Here is a 14,654-nt window from a genome sequence, read left to right as displayed (position 1 = left end):
AGTTCCTGTCGATCCTTAAGAGCCCACAGCCCACAATCTACTTGCTGACTTATGCACGTCCTGATTTGAACTATCGGCTTACTAAAGTCCAAGGGGCCCCTCAGTTCACAGCAGTATCCCCAAGGCCCAGAATTCATCGGTTGCACTAAATTCGGTTTCAGTTCTGTCGCTCAGTCGTGTCCGACTCTCCGCGACCCCATGTATCGCAGCACGCCAGGCCTCCCTGTCCATCACCAACCCCTGGAGTTATCTGAGACTCACGTCCATCGAGTCAGTGATGCCATCCAGCCATCTCATCCTCTGTCGTCCCCTTTTCCTCCTGCCCCCAATTCCTCCCAGCATCAGAGACTTTTCCAACAAGTCAACTCTTCACATGAGGTGGCCAAAGTACTGGAGTTTCAGCTTTAGCATCATTCCTTCCAAAGACATCCCAGGGCTGATCTCCTTCAGAATGGACTGGTTGGATCTCCTTGCAGTCCAAGGGACTCTCAAGAGTCTTCTCCAACACCACAGTTCAAAAGCATCAATTCTTCGGCACTCAGCTTTCTTCACAGTCCAACTCCCACATCCCTACATGACCACTGGAAAAACCATAGCCTTGACTGGACGGACCTTTGTTGGCAAAGTAATGTGTCTGCTTTTCAATATGCTATCTAGGTTGGTCATAACTTTTCTTCCAAGGAATAAGCGTCTTTTAATTTCATGGCTGCAGTCACCATCTGCAGTGACTTTGGAGCCCCAGAAAATAAAGTCTGACACTGTTTCCCCATCTATTTCCCATGAAGTCATGGGACCAGATGCCATGATCTTTGTTTTCTGAATGTTGAGTTTAAAGCCAACTTTTTCACTCTCCTCTTTCACCTTCATCAAGAGGCTTTTTAGTTCCTCTTCACTTTCTGCCATAAGGGTGGTGTCATCTGCATATCTGAGGTTATTGAGATTTCTCCCAGCAATCTTGATTCCAGCTTGTGCTTCTTCCAGCCCAGCGTTTCTCATGATGTACTCCGCATAGAAGTTAAATAAGCAGGGTGACAATATACAGCCTTGACATACTCCTTTTCCTATTTGGAACCAGTCTGTTGTTCCATGTCCAGTTCTAACTGTTGCTTCCTGACCTGCATACAAATTTCTCAAGAGACAGATCAGGTGATCTGGTATTCCCATCTCTTTCAGAATTTTCCACAGTTCATTGTGATCCACACAGTCAAAGGCTTTGGGATAGTCAATAAAGCAGAAATAGATGTTTTTCTGGAACTCTTGCTTTTTCCATGATCCAGCAGATATTGGCAATTTGATCTCTGGTTCCTCTGCATTTTCTAAAACCAGCTTGAACATCAGAAAGTTCACGGTTCACATATTGCTGAAGCCTGGCTTGGAGAATTTTGAGCATTACTTTACTAGCGTGTGAGATGAGTGCAATTGTGTGGTAGTTTGAGCATTCTTTGGCATTGCCTTTCTTTGGGATTGGAATGAAAACTGACTTTTCCAGTCCTGTAGCCACTGCTGAGTTTTCCAAATTTGCTGGCATATTGAGTGCAGCACTTTCACAGCATCATCTTTCAGGATTTGAAATAGCACATAGTATTTAAGAGTCCAGGCTCTGAAGCCACACTGCCCAGGATTTGATTCCCAACTCTGTGTTTACTAATTATGGGATCACAGGAAAGTAGCTTCTCTGTGCCTCTGTTTTCTCATCTATAAAAGTGATATATTTTATCAGGTCTTGATATTTACCAAGAACTTAGACAGCTTTTACTATGTGCTAGCCACTGGTTTGTGCTTCCCTCAGCTCAGTTGGTAAAGAATCCGCCTGCAATGCAGGAGACCTGGGTTTGATCCCTGAGTTGGGAAGATCCCCTGGAGAAGGGAAAGGCTACCCATTCCAGTATTCTGGCCTGAAAAATTCCATGGACTTGCAGTCCATGGTGTCCCAAAGAGTTGGGCATGACTGAATGACTTTTCACTTTCACCTTCAGCCACTTTGTAAGACTCTTTGGACAGCAAGTTCAAACCAGTCAATTCTAAAGGAAATCAACTCTGAATATTCAATTGGAAGGACTGATGCTGAAGCCGAAGCTCCAATACTTTTGGCCCACTCACTGGAAAAGACCCTGATGCTGGGAAAGATTGAGGGCAGGAGGAGAAGGGGGCAACAGAGAAAGAGATGGTTGAATGGCATTACCAAATCAATGGACATGAGTTTGAGTAAACTCTGGGAGATGGTGAAGGACAGGGAAGCCTGGTGTGCTGCAGTCCATGGGGTCACAAAAGTCAGATGTGACTTAGCAACTGAACAACAATGGATTTTAATTCATTTATTCCTATGAGCTAGTAATAGCAGTCTCTTCTTTTGGCAGATGGGGACAGACCCACAGGCCTCCCCCAGGTCACACTGCTAGTAAATGGCAAAGCAGGAAGCCAAACCTGGGCTGTCTAGTTCTAGAGTCTATGCTCTTAATCACTACACTGGTTATCTACTTTGTGAGGTGGTTGTAGGATTAAATACATTGATATATGTAAACCTCTGAGAACAATCCCTGGCATGTGATAAGCTCTACATTACTTATTGTATTATTATTATTACTCTTCAGCTGCTCTCATGCTTGTCCTTTCAGGTCTAGGAAGCTGCACTGCACACAGCACATTCTCTCACATGGCTAATTAGTCTCATTTTAGGAAAAAGATAGAACCTGGTGTTCTCGGTTAAAGTTCTTTGTCTCAAGAGAATTTAGAAAGGAAGCAAGGAGATTAGGAAAGTAAAGTGAGAATTTATTTAAGCAAGAATACTCCCTCAGAACCAGAGCAGGCAGACAGGTGGGGAGGTGCTGCCCTGATTTCTCTGGCAAGCTGGCTCTGAGGGGGATACAAATGAAAGGGTGGAAGATTCTCTGAGGAAGGAGGAGTATGGGGGTCATATTCCCGGATTTTCATCCCAGCTCCATTTTCCGAAGGGGAAGAGGGATTTTTGTCCTTATCTAACTTAGATCCGAAGAGTCATGGCGTTGGTGCGTGATGGGAACATTGTATCTGCCAACTTAATAAGGCTAATTTTATTGTAATGCGAGCTTAATGAGCAACAGGTTACACTCTGACCCAGGAGATTCCCGCCTTTAGTCACCCTTCTTTGCTTCCAGGACACACATCATTTAAAATGTGTGGTTTCCTGTCAGTCTGGAGGTTCCTGCTTTTCCTTGTCTGTCCATGGACCCCCACTGTTTACAAGCTGCGCGATTTCCTGCCACTTGGCCCCTGGCCCGTTTCTCTGCACTTACCTACCTGCTGTAACACTGGCACCCTGGGCAAGGTATTTGCCCAATGCCAGAGATAGGAAGCAGCTGTCTCCAGTTGCCAGTTGACCAATACATTTACTGAATGAAAAACACATGTACAACCTAAAAGTCGAGAATCACATTTTATTCAGCAGACTTACTGAGGACTTAAGACTGGCATACAGCCTCTCAGATAGCTCCGAGGGGACTGTTCTGAAGAAGTAAGGGAGGAGCCAAGAAATTGTTCGCTTTTTGTTTTTGGCTACTCTTCGTGGCTTGTGGAATCTTATTTCTCCACCGAGGATTGAACCAGGGCCATGACAGTGAAAGTGCCAAGTTCTAACCACTGGACTGCCAAGGAATTTTCTATACAGGAGTTTTTATAAAACAAAAAATAAAAACAAGGGGTCAGAACATCAAATGATTATTGCTAATTAAAGAAAACATCTCAAGTTAATGAATTTAGCACTTTTCTATGTACAGCAAGATCCCAGGGTCTAGGTGTATTGAAATCATTCACCTGATTTGCACCTTAACTATCTAGGGCCAGTATCCTATTTTTCTCCACCCTGAATCTTCTCAGGGTACACTGTCAGGGGCAGCTGTAGTGGCTGAGGGCCACAACATCCTTTGTTTACTGAAGTGACTCGGGTGGTATTCTTTGTCTACACCAGAGCCTAAGAAGCCTGGAGTCAGTGAGCAGGGAGGTCACTCTGGTACCAGATGGAATCTGGTTATCTGAACAAGTGTGTCTTCTCCAGTTATCATCACGCCAACAGACACCCCTGGAGAGAGGACTCCGAGTGTCCTGGGTGCAGCCACAGCTGGGAGTGGTCCCTGGGCCCAGGACTGATAACATACAGATTACACTCTATCAGGAAACTTTTTCTGCACATGCCTCTTTGGACAGGGAGGCTTCAGTCATTTGGTCATTTCACAATCTGCCCCACCTCAGGCTCCAGACCCAGAGCTTGCCCCTGCTTGGGAAGACAGCATCAAATCTACTTATCAAATGCTCCGGGTGCAGCATCAGGCTAGACACAAATCAAACACTGATTGATAATAAGTCAGTGATAAGTGGGCTTCCCTGGTGGCTTAGATGGTAAAGAATCTGCCTGCAGTACAGGAGACCTGGTTTGATCTCTGAGTCAGAAAGAGCCTCTGAAAATTCACTCCAGTATTCTTGCCTGGAGAATTCCATGGTTGGAGGAACCTGGCAGGCTACAGTCCACGGGGTCACAAATGGTAAGCAGGATCACAGTCCCTTTGCCAGGCGTCTCCCCTCCATCTACTATGTGTGTGCTAAATCGCCTCAGTCATGTTGGACTCTTTGCAATCCTACGGACTATCCAGGGAACACGTCCTTATCGTCCTTGTCCTCCCACCCATACTTCCTCTGTCCATGATTTTACTGCTCTCCTAAGATCAGGGACAACCCCATATTCACATTTTTTTTGGCTGCACAGCAAAGCATGCCTGTGAGATCTTAGTTCCCGGACCAGGGATCAAATGTGCACCCTCTGCAGCGGAAGCTCAGTCTTAACCACTGGCCACTGGGGAAGTTCCTGCATTCACTTTTTTAGCTTTGGAGGTTGACCATGTTTGGCTCTTGGCAGGTACTCACATTAGGGCTTTTACACATTCTTAACTGAATGAATGAATGAAATATTAAAGCTAACATTTGGGCTGGAGAGTTGTTAGGAAGGCACAGAAGAGAATTGGGAGAACTTGGAATGTTAGAGTTTGAATTGTCTTATAAGGACCATCAAAAGAGATTTCGAAACAAAGTATGTTTTTCAGATACTTCTGCTCATGGAATTCCCTGACCATGTCCAGTGGATAGGACTCTGCTCTCAAGGCCAAGGATCAGTGTTCAATCCCTGGTCAGGAAGGTAAGATCTCGAAAGCCTTGCGGTATGGCTAAAAAAGAAAAAAATACTTCTGCCTCATCCCCAAGGGTATCACTGTAGATCACAGCAACAGGTGGCCAGAGGCATGAGAGGTCCGGGACCAGCACTGGAAATGGGAGACTTTCCCATTTCAAGGCAGGGAAGCAATTCAATTATCTGATTCAACAAATCAGACTTCAACAGTGAAATTTCCCCATCCACTTTTCAAATTATTGAGATTTTATGGATAACTATTTGCAAAGCATCTATATTTGAGTTCTAGCAAAGGACTGGCAAAATATTCAGGTCAGAAAATAATAGCTAGATTTTACTGGGGAAGACACCATGGGCCAGGCAACATAGTAAAGGCTTTGCATCCATTTTGCATTTAATACTCATCACTATGAGAAGCAGGTGTCAATCAACAGGTCCCCATTTTAAAGATGAGGAAATTGAGGCACACAGATGTTAAGCTGCCATGATCACACAGCTTGATGCAGATAACTTGAAGCAAAGCACCCATACTTTGAAATGCAAATTTGAAGACTAGAGTTTGTGAAAATATGCCAAAACGATTGGGCTAGGCTACACCAGGGGCTAGTCATCTGGAGACAATCCAACCATCCATCTTCTCCAGAAGCTCACCAGCTGACAGAGGAGACAATGAGTAAACAAAAAATTAGATTTCTAAGGGTGAAAATAAAGGCAAAGGCTGTGGGTACCAAACGAACATGTCACTGAAGACTCTTCAAAGTTGGGTGATTTAGGAATTTGCAAGGCGGTCTGCAGGTACAGCCAGTGCATGTTAGGGACAGAACTATTAGGAAGTACTCAGGGACTGACCAGAGTTGAAGATATTTTTGACTCTTCTCTCACATCACTTATCTGATCTGCCTGCAAATCCTATTGGCTTTCCCCTCCAACTTCACCTTCAAAATATATGAAGTGGCAAAGCACATGAAAGGATGCTCAATACTATTTCATTAGCGAAATGCAAATTAAAACTACAATGAGATTTACACACCTATTAGAATCCCTGACTGAGAAGACTAATCACGTCAAATGTTGATGAAAATGGGGAGTCATCAGACATCTCAAATACTGTTGGTGGAATATGAAATTGTACAATCACTTTAGAAACAGCTCAGCAGTTTCTTAAAAATATACACACCTGTTAATGCCATATGGAGCCAAGAAAAGTGAACGCACATGTCCACACAGAGCCTTTCACATAGTTTTATTTGTAAGAGCCCAAACTGGAGGCAACCTCAACGTCCACCAACAGGTAACTGGGAAAACAAATTACAGATATAAAACAAATATATCCACTCTGACAATAAAAAGGGATTACTTCTTCAATATCAATCTCAAAATAATTATGCTGAAAGAAGACAAAGGGTACAGACTGTCTGATTCCATTTACGCACAACTCTAGAAACTGCAAACCAATCAGCAGTAAGAGAACCAATCTAACGTGACAACGGTTGTAGAAAAGGGGTAACAAAGGGACACGAGTAGTTTTGGAGGAGTGATGGATATGTTCCTTCAGCGTGACTCTAGAGGTCCCTCTTCAATCACTGGGAGAAGTGTGGGGTCACTACCACAGAACACAGCAATCAATCCTGCCTGGGTTTGTCCAGGTTCATGCCAGCCCTAGCTGTGTCATTTATGCAACTGCAAAGGGTGAGAATTTGTTATTTTTAAAAAACTTTTTGTATTGGGGTATAGCTGATCAGCAAACAATGTTGGGGCAGTTTCAGGTGAACAGCTAATGGACTCAGCCACACACATGCATGCATCCATTCTCCCCCAAACTCCCCTCCCATCCAAGGTGCTACATAACATTAAGCAGAGTTCCCAGTGCTATACAGTAGGTCCAAACGGTGACAATTTGGTCTCTTAGAAACCATTTACTGCAAATCTCTCGCATGCCTGATGAGGAGGATGAGACTGAGACGAGTGCCAGGACCTGGGCTGCTTTTATACACACACGAAGTCCAGCCCACACCTCTGATCTCTTACCCTGTGCCTTCTGGGGCATCAGCTTTCGCAAACACTTAGTTCTTCCTTTTGTAACGTGGCCACTTGCAGTTCAGCAATCAAGCAGGAAGAAGTCACGGACTACGGAGCTAGAGCACACAGTCAGGGAGGGAACGGACGACGAACACCAAGGCCTAGTCCAGAGGCACCGGCTAGCCCTGCCAGGATCCGGGGCCGCACTGGGAGGCAACATCGCTCTTCTCTGTGAAGACAGGGAAAATCAGGCCTTGGAGTCCACCTGGCAGTCCCTGGCGTCCCCGAGTGACAGGGAATTAGAAACGTGACCAGTTTTGAAGCGCCCCACCTAGTAAACAAAGGCGGAAGGCGGCAGGCAGGGTAAACCTCGCAGCCGGCGCCTGAGTCTCAGCCCGCTGGCTTTCAGGGGCGCGCCCCAGATACGGCGCCGCGCGAGGCAGGGCGGGAGTCGCGCCGCTTGACGTCACTAAAGGGCGCGGGCGCTCAGGGGCCGCTTGGAGTCTGGCTGCTGGGTTGTGGGTCTTCACCGTCTTTTCTCGGCTTTCCGTTGTCGCCCGCCGATCCCTCCGGTCCTGCCCCTTCCAGAGCCGTGCTCGCTGAGAGCCTGCTGTTTCAGATCGTGGGAGGACGATGACAGAAATGCTCAGGAGGGAGCGGGAGCAAGGCAGGTACATCGCCGGCCCCCGACGCCGTGGCGGTCACGACCGAGAGCCCGGTTGATCCCCTTCTGTGGCTCAGCAAGCAGCCCTGAACGAGCCCCTAACGCTGCAGATTTCCTTCGTGTTGTTTGTCACCGTTTGCCACGTAAGAGATTAATTTCTTTCACCGTTTACATTGTGAGCTACAGGAGCACAGCCTTAGGATGAAAACTTAGTAGGCTTCAGTTCAGTTCAGTTCAGTCGCTCAGTCGTGTCCGACTCTTTGCGATCCCATGAATAGCAGCACGCCAGGCCCCCCTGTCCATCACCAACTCCCGGAGTTCACTCAAACTCACGTCCATCGAGTCGGTGATGCCATCCAGCCATCTCATCCTCTGTCGTCCCCTTCTCCTCCTGTCCCCAATCCCTCCCAGCATCAGGGTCTTTTCCAATGAGTCAACTCTTCGCATGAGGTGGCCAAAGTATTGGATTTTCGGCTTCAGCATCAGTCCTTCCAATGAACACCCAGGACTGATTTCCCTTAGGATGGACAGGTTGGATCTCCTTGCAGTCCAAGGGACTCTCAAGAGTCTTCTCCAACACCACAGTTCAAAAGCATCAATTCTTCGGCGCTCAGCCTTCTTCACAGTCCAACTCTCACATCCCTACATGACCACTGGAAAAACCATAGCCTTGACTGGACGGACCTTTGTTGGCAAAGTAATGAGTATGAGTAGGGGTGTTTTTAAACTGAAACATGAGCTCTTAAACACATGAAAAGAGGCTCAACATGCTCATCATTAGAGAAAATGCAAATCAAAGCTATAATGAGGTATCATCTTCACAGCAATTAGAAAGGCCACCATCAAAAAAATCTACAAATGCTGGAAAGGATGTGGAGAAAAGGGAACGCCCTTGCACTGTTGGTGTGAATGCAAACTGTTACAGCCACTGTGGAAAACAGTATGGAGATATATTTAAAAACTAGGAATAAAACTACCATCAGTGCAGTTCAGTTCAGTTACGTCCGACTCTTTGCGACCCCATGAATCACAGCACACCAAGCCTCCTTTAGCTATAGCTTTTTAATATGCTATCTAGGTTGGTCATAACTTTCCTTCCAAGGAGTAAGCATCTTTTAATTTCATGGCTGCAATCACCATCTGCAGTGATTTTGGAGCCCCCCAAAATAAAGTCTGACACTGTTTCCACTGTTTCCCTATCTATTTCCCATGAAGTGATGGGACGAGATACCATGATCTTCGTTTTCTGAATGTTGAGCTTTAAGCCAACTTTTTCACTCCCTCTTTCACTTTCATCAAGAGGCTTTTTAGTTTCTCTTCACTTTCTGCCGTAAGGGTGGTGTCATCTGCATGTTAAAATTTGGTATGAGCAAGATTTATTATTCTTTTTAAAGTGTATATATTTCTTCCTGTCTCTTGAAGGCAGCGGAAGAAGTTAATAGCCTTGGTTGCAGAAAGGGGAACTGAATGGCTGAAGAGGTTGAAACTCTCTCCAATATCCTTCAGTTTCATTGAGGCATAAGTAGTGTACTAGGACTTTTTACAGAAGAGTTTGAAAAGCTGTCTTACTTGATTTTATAAGTAAACAGTAACTTAGCAAAAGCCACATAGTAGATCTGTGATCTGTCATAAGATAGCACAGATTTTAATTTTCCGCCTTGCTCTTTGGGAGGGAGAGAACTTTTGTCACCCATGGGTAACTCTTTCTATGTTAACTCCTTCAGAGATGTATTTGAGTTCACTAAATAAAATCTCCAACAATTTTTTGTTGTTGTTGCTATTACCTACCAGGCCAAGTTCTATCACTTTTTTGTGGTTGCTTTGTTGTTTTGTTTTTTTAAGTGTGAAATTGAAACAACATTTATTCAAGTTAACTTTTTCATCTCAAGCGCCTTATGTGCCAGAAAAAAGTTTGTGTATATAGGTGAACAGCAATGGGGATAAAGGGCTCATGTTTGCTAGGTCGTATAGTAGCCTCTTGAGAAACCTATATGAAGGTCAGGAAGCAACAGTTAGAACTGCACATGGAACAACAAACTGGTTCCAAATAGGAAAAGGAGTTCGTCAAGGCTGTATATTGTCACCCTGCTTATTTAACTTCTATGCAGAGTACATCATGAGAAACACTGGGCTGGAAGAAGCACAAGCTGGAATCAAGATTGCCCTGAGAAATATCAATAACCTCAGATATGCAGATGACACCCTTATAGCAGAAAGTGAAGAGGAACTAAAAAGCCTCTTGATGAAAGTGAAAGAGGAGAGTGAAAAAGTTGGCTTAAAGCTCAACATTCAGAAAACAAAGATCATGGCATCCGGTCCCATCACTTCACGGGAAATAGATGGGGAAACAGTGGAAACAGTGTCAGACTTTATTTTTCGGGGGCTCCCAAATCACTGCAGATGGTGACTGCAGCCATGAAATTAAGACGCTTACTCCTTGGAAGGAAAGTTACGACCAACCTAGATAGCATATTCAAAAGCAGAGACATTACTTTGCCAACAAAGGTCCATCCAGTCAAGGCTATGGTTTTTCCAGTGGTCATGTAGGGATGTGAGAGTTGGACTGTGAAGAAGGCTGAGCGCCGAAGAATTGATGCTTTTGAACTGTGGTGTTGGAGAAGACTCTTGAGAGTCCCTTGGACTGCAAGGAGATCCAACCTGTCCATCCTAAGGGAAATCAGTCCTGGGTGTTTATTGGAAGGACTGATGTTGAAGCCGAAACTCCAATACTTTGGCCACCTCATGCTAAGAGCTGACTCATTGAAAAAGACCCTGATGCTGGGAGGGATTGGGGGCAGGAGGAGAAGGGGACGATAGAAGATGAGATGGCTGAATGGCATCACCGACTCGATGGACATGAGTTTGGGTAAACTCCGGGAGTTGGTGATGGACAAGGAGGCTTGGTGTGCTGTGATTCATGGGGTCGCAAAGAGTCGGACGTAACTGAACTGAACTGCACTGATGGTAGTTTTATTCCTAGTTTTTAAATATATCTCCATACTGTTTTCCACAGTGGCTGTAACAGTTTGCATTCACACCAACAGTGCAAGGGCGTTCCCTTTTCTCCACATCCTTTCCAGCATTTGTAGATTTTTTTGATGGTGGCCTTTCTAATTGCTGTGAAGATGATACCTCATTATAGCTTTGATTTGCATTTTCTCTAATGATGAGCATGTTGAGCCTCTTTTCATGTGTTTAAGAGCTCATGTTTCAGTTTAAAAACACCCCTACTCATACTCATTCTCTTAACCAGTTGATTAAATTTAATTTCATTAATAGGGGACCTGACATCATACATAGCATCACCTGTGAAACAGTCTCACCAAAAAAGTTTCGTTCAAAGCTAGCCTCTGTGCCTAACTTTCAGCTTGCAGGAAATAAAGGAGATAAAGGGACAATAGACACCATGGTGAAACCATCAGATTTCTAGAATGTATGACACCTAGTTTAGTCTTTTCAAAAATCCAATGTGGGGGCAACCCTGGTGGTCCAGTGCTTAAGACTCTGCACTTACTGGTTGGGGAAGTTCCGTATGCTGAGAGGCGTGACAAAAAAAAAAAAGAAAAAACAATGTCACTTAAAAAAGGGAAAGAGGAACACGAAGAGGTAAGGAAAGATTCTAAGAGACTAGAGACAATGAAATCCAATATGTGAAATTTGACTGGATCCTAGCTTGAAAAGATATAAAACACATTTGAATAAGTATTAAATACTCAGTTCAGTCAGTTCATTTCAGTCACTCAGTTGTGTCTGAATCCTTGTGACCCCGTGGACTGCAGCATGCCAGGCCTCCCTGTCCATCACCGACTCCTGGAGTTTACTCAAACTCATGTCCATTGTGTCAGTGATGCCATCCAGCCATCTTATCCTCTGTCATCCCTTTTTCTCCTGCCTTCAATCTTTCCCAGCATCAGGGTCTTTCCAAATGAGTCCGTTGTTCATTTCAGGTGGCCAAAGTATTGGTTTCAGCTTCAGCATCAGTTCTTCCAATGAATATTCAGGACTGATTTCCTTTAGATGGACTGGTTGTATCTTCATCTGAATAAGTATTACATACTAGATATGATAATGGTATACTGTAGTTACACCGTGATGTATATTAAGGAGTAAAGTGTTAGAAAGACTGAAACTTAATTTCAGATGTTCAGTAAGAAAAATTATACACATACATTTAGTATATATGGCAATATCTTCACTTTAGAAAAGTAGGTTCATTGTACTTCTCTTTGCACTTTTCTGTTCCAAATTTTTCGTAAGAAGTTGGGGGAAAGCATACATTATTGCCATAAGTCATCCATAGATTAAGGGGAAAAGCCAGCTCATGGCAAGACAGGCCGTGCCCCGTCCAAGGAAACTTCTTGAGTCAGGAGTGTGATGGGAGAAGCTCCAGGTTAGCAGGCAGGCAGGTAGTCACTGCTCCTCTGCTCCTTGGTCTACAAGGCCCCCGTGTCTCTGCTGGAAAGTGAACTTGGATATGATCCAAAAAGTTCCTTCTAAAACTGTAGATATGAGCATATAGGTACAAAGCAGTGGTTACCAGAGAGAAAGGGCCTGGGGGCAGCGGGGGAAACCCTGTAGGAAATACAGAAGAAGAAATGTACACACGAAACTTACAAACCAAGGTTACCTCAAAAATAAAATTGTCGTTATCTATTGCTGCATAATAAACCACTCCAAATCAGTGGCTTAAGCTGCTCTTTTATAACGTTTATAGATTGTGTGGGTCAGGAGTTCAGAAAGGTCAGAGCAGGGACAGTTTGCTGCACAGCATCTGGGACTTCAGCAAGGACAACTAGAAGGCTCGGGTGACTTGAGGTCAAGGGCAGGAAGCATTTGGAGGCCTCTTCACTCACGAGTTTAGCAGGCGATGCTCATACAGGCTGGCTGTTGGCCAGAACATCTATTCGAGGCCTATCCACATAGCCATCCAGGTAACCGCATGCTTCTTGGCATGGAGGCTTGTGGCTCTAAAGATGAGTGTCCCAAGAGAACCAGGCAGAAGCTGCATAGCCTTTTATGACCTAGCCTCAGAACTCACAGTGTCACTTCCATAGTGCCAGATTCAGAGGCATGGATCACAGACCTCACCTCTCAGTGGCAGGAGCACCAGACCCAGAGTGTAAGAGCACATGGGTTGGGAGGTAATTTTTGAGCACATTTTTGGAATTCCAAATTTATTTCCACAACACTCTATGCTGTTCCCTAGCTGCTTGTCCCCAGCAGGCTCCCAGATTCTGCCCTTTCATCAAAGTGGTCTCCCCCATCCCCAACACAGTGCTCTGGCTGGGTCACTCGAGGAGGCCCTGCACAAGGGCTTGAGTGTGAGAGAATGGAAGCCTACAAACACAGCTTTAACATGAATAAATAAGTCTTGAAATTCAGGATGTGACTTGAGTCTCATCCCAAGGTTTTAAATTAAAAATAAAGTTCATTCCTTGACAGTGTATTCTGGCTTCAATGATCAACTCCATGTGAAAAACTAAGGTACTGGACATCTTTTCTAAGCCTCATTTAGGGACTTCTAGCTATTGACTCGGAGAAGGGAATGGCACCCCACTCCAGTACTCTTGCCTGCAAAATCCCATGGACGGAGGAGCCTGGTAGGCTGCAGTCCATGGGGTCACTAAGAGTCAGACATGACTGAGTGACTTCATTTTCACTTTTCACTTTGATGCATTGGAGAAGGAAATGGCAACCTACTCCAGTGTTCTTGCCTGGAGAATCCCAGGGACGGGGGAGCCTGGTAGCAGAGAGTCGGACATGACTGAAGTGACAGCAGCAGCAGCAGCTATTGACTGGTTATTTATCACTTCCATGAATTACCATTGTCTCAGCCGGTTCTTACACTCCAAACAAGCTCACCCTTTAGAATCCCCATCTTCCATTAGCTTCACCACTGTTCCAGGCAGTGACGCTCAAAATGTTGCCAACCTGACCTTCAACACCCGGACCAAATCTATTTCAGAATGCCAGTTTTCTTACAACAGCATCTTAGGAATCTTTTTTTTTTTTTTTTAATTTTTTTGGTTGTACCACAAAGGCCTGTGATCTTAGCTTACTGGATTAGGCCTAGGGATCTTAGCTTACTGACCAGGGATCAAAGCTGTGCCTCCTGCATTGGAAGTGCCGAGTCTTATTAATCACTGGTCGGCCAGGGAAGTCCCTACAACAGCATCTTAAATCCCTGCCCTTGTTATTTCCTCTTGGAGTTATATGACGCCCCCTAAGGGGCTTCCTTGCACGCTTCCTACCTTTACAGAACCCACCAGCTAAGCTACTCCCACTGAACCACATCCCTTACATACATGGTGGTGGATCTGCAATCTTTGTCTTTCAGGCTTTCCCTAAAGCTGGTTCCTAGTGTACCCAGCACATTGTCCATTTCTGTATTGACTGTCATGCTCAAGCAAGTACAATCTCTCCCATTGTCCGTGGGACAGATGATCACCTTTTGTCCTACAGTCTAACCTAAAATGATAAAACTGAGTGGTTCAGGAGCTCAAAGGAAGGGGACAAACTGTGGGCTAAGACAACAGCCTCCAAATGGTTGAGCCTGTGGGCAGCTGGGAGGTGAAGGAGTGAGTGATCCATGTAAGGAAGATACCTACCAACTCTTTTACCTTCCACTAGTGCCCCCTGGGAGGCCTATTCATAGGTATAGTGGGGCACACAGACTGTGGGTTAAGTTTATTTTCTATCCTTTTGAACTAGAAAAGCTGTACAGTACTCATAGGTTTGAGAATTATTTATGCTTTTGATAAAAGAAAATCACATCTAGAACTGGAAAGGAAAGATTTCAATGAAAGACTGATGCATCAA

The sequence above is a fragment of the Bos javanicus genome, chromosome 13 (assembly GCF_032452875.1).
Source record: "Bos javanicus breed banteng chromosome 13, ARS-OSU_banteng_1.0, whole genome shotgun sequence".
NCBI lineage: Eukaryota > Metazoa > Chordata > Mammalia > Artiodactyla > Bovidae > Bos > Bos javanicus.
Note: the sequence above shows the minus strand (reverse complement) of the source record.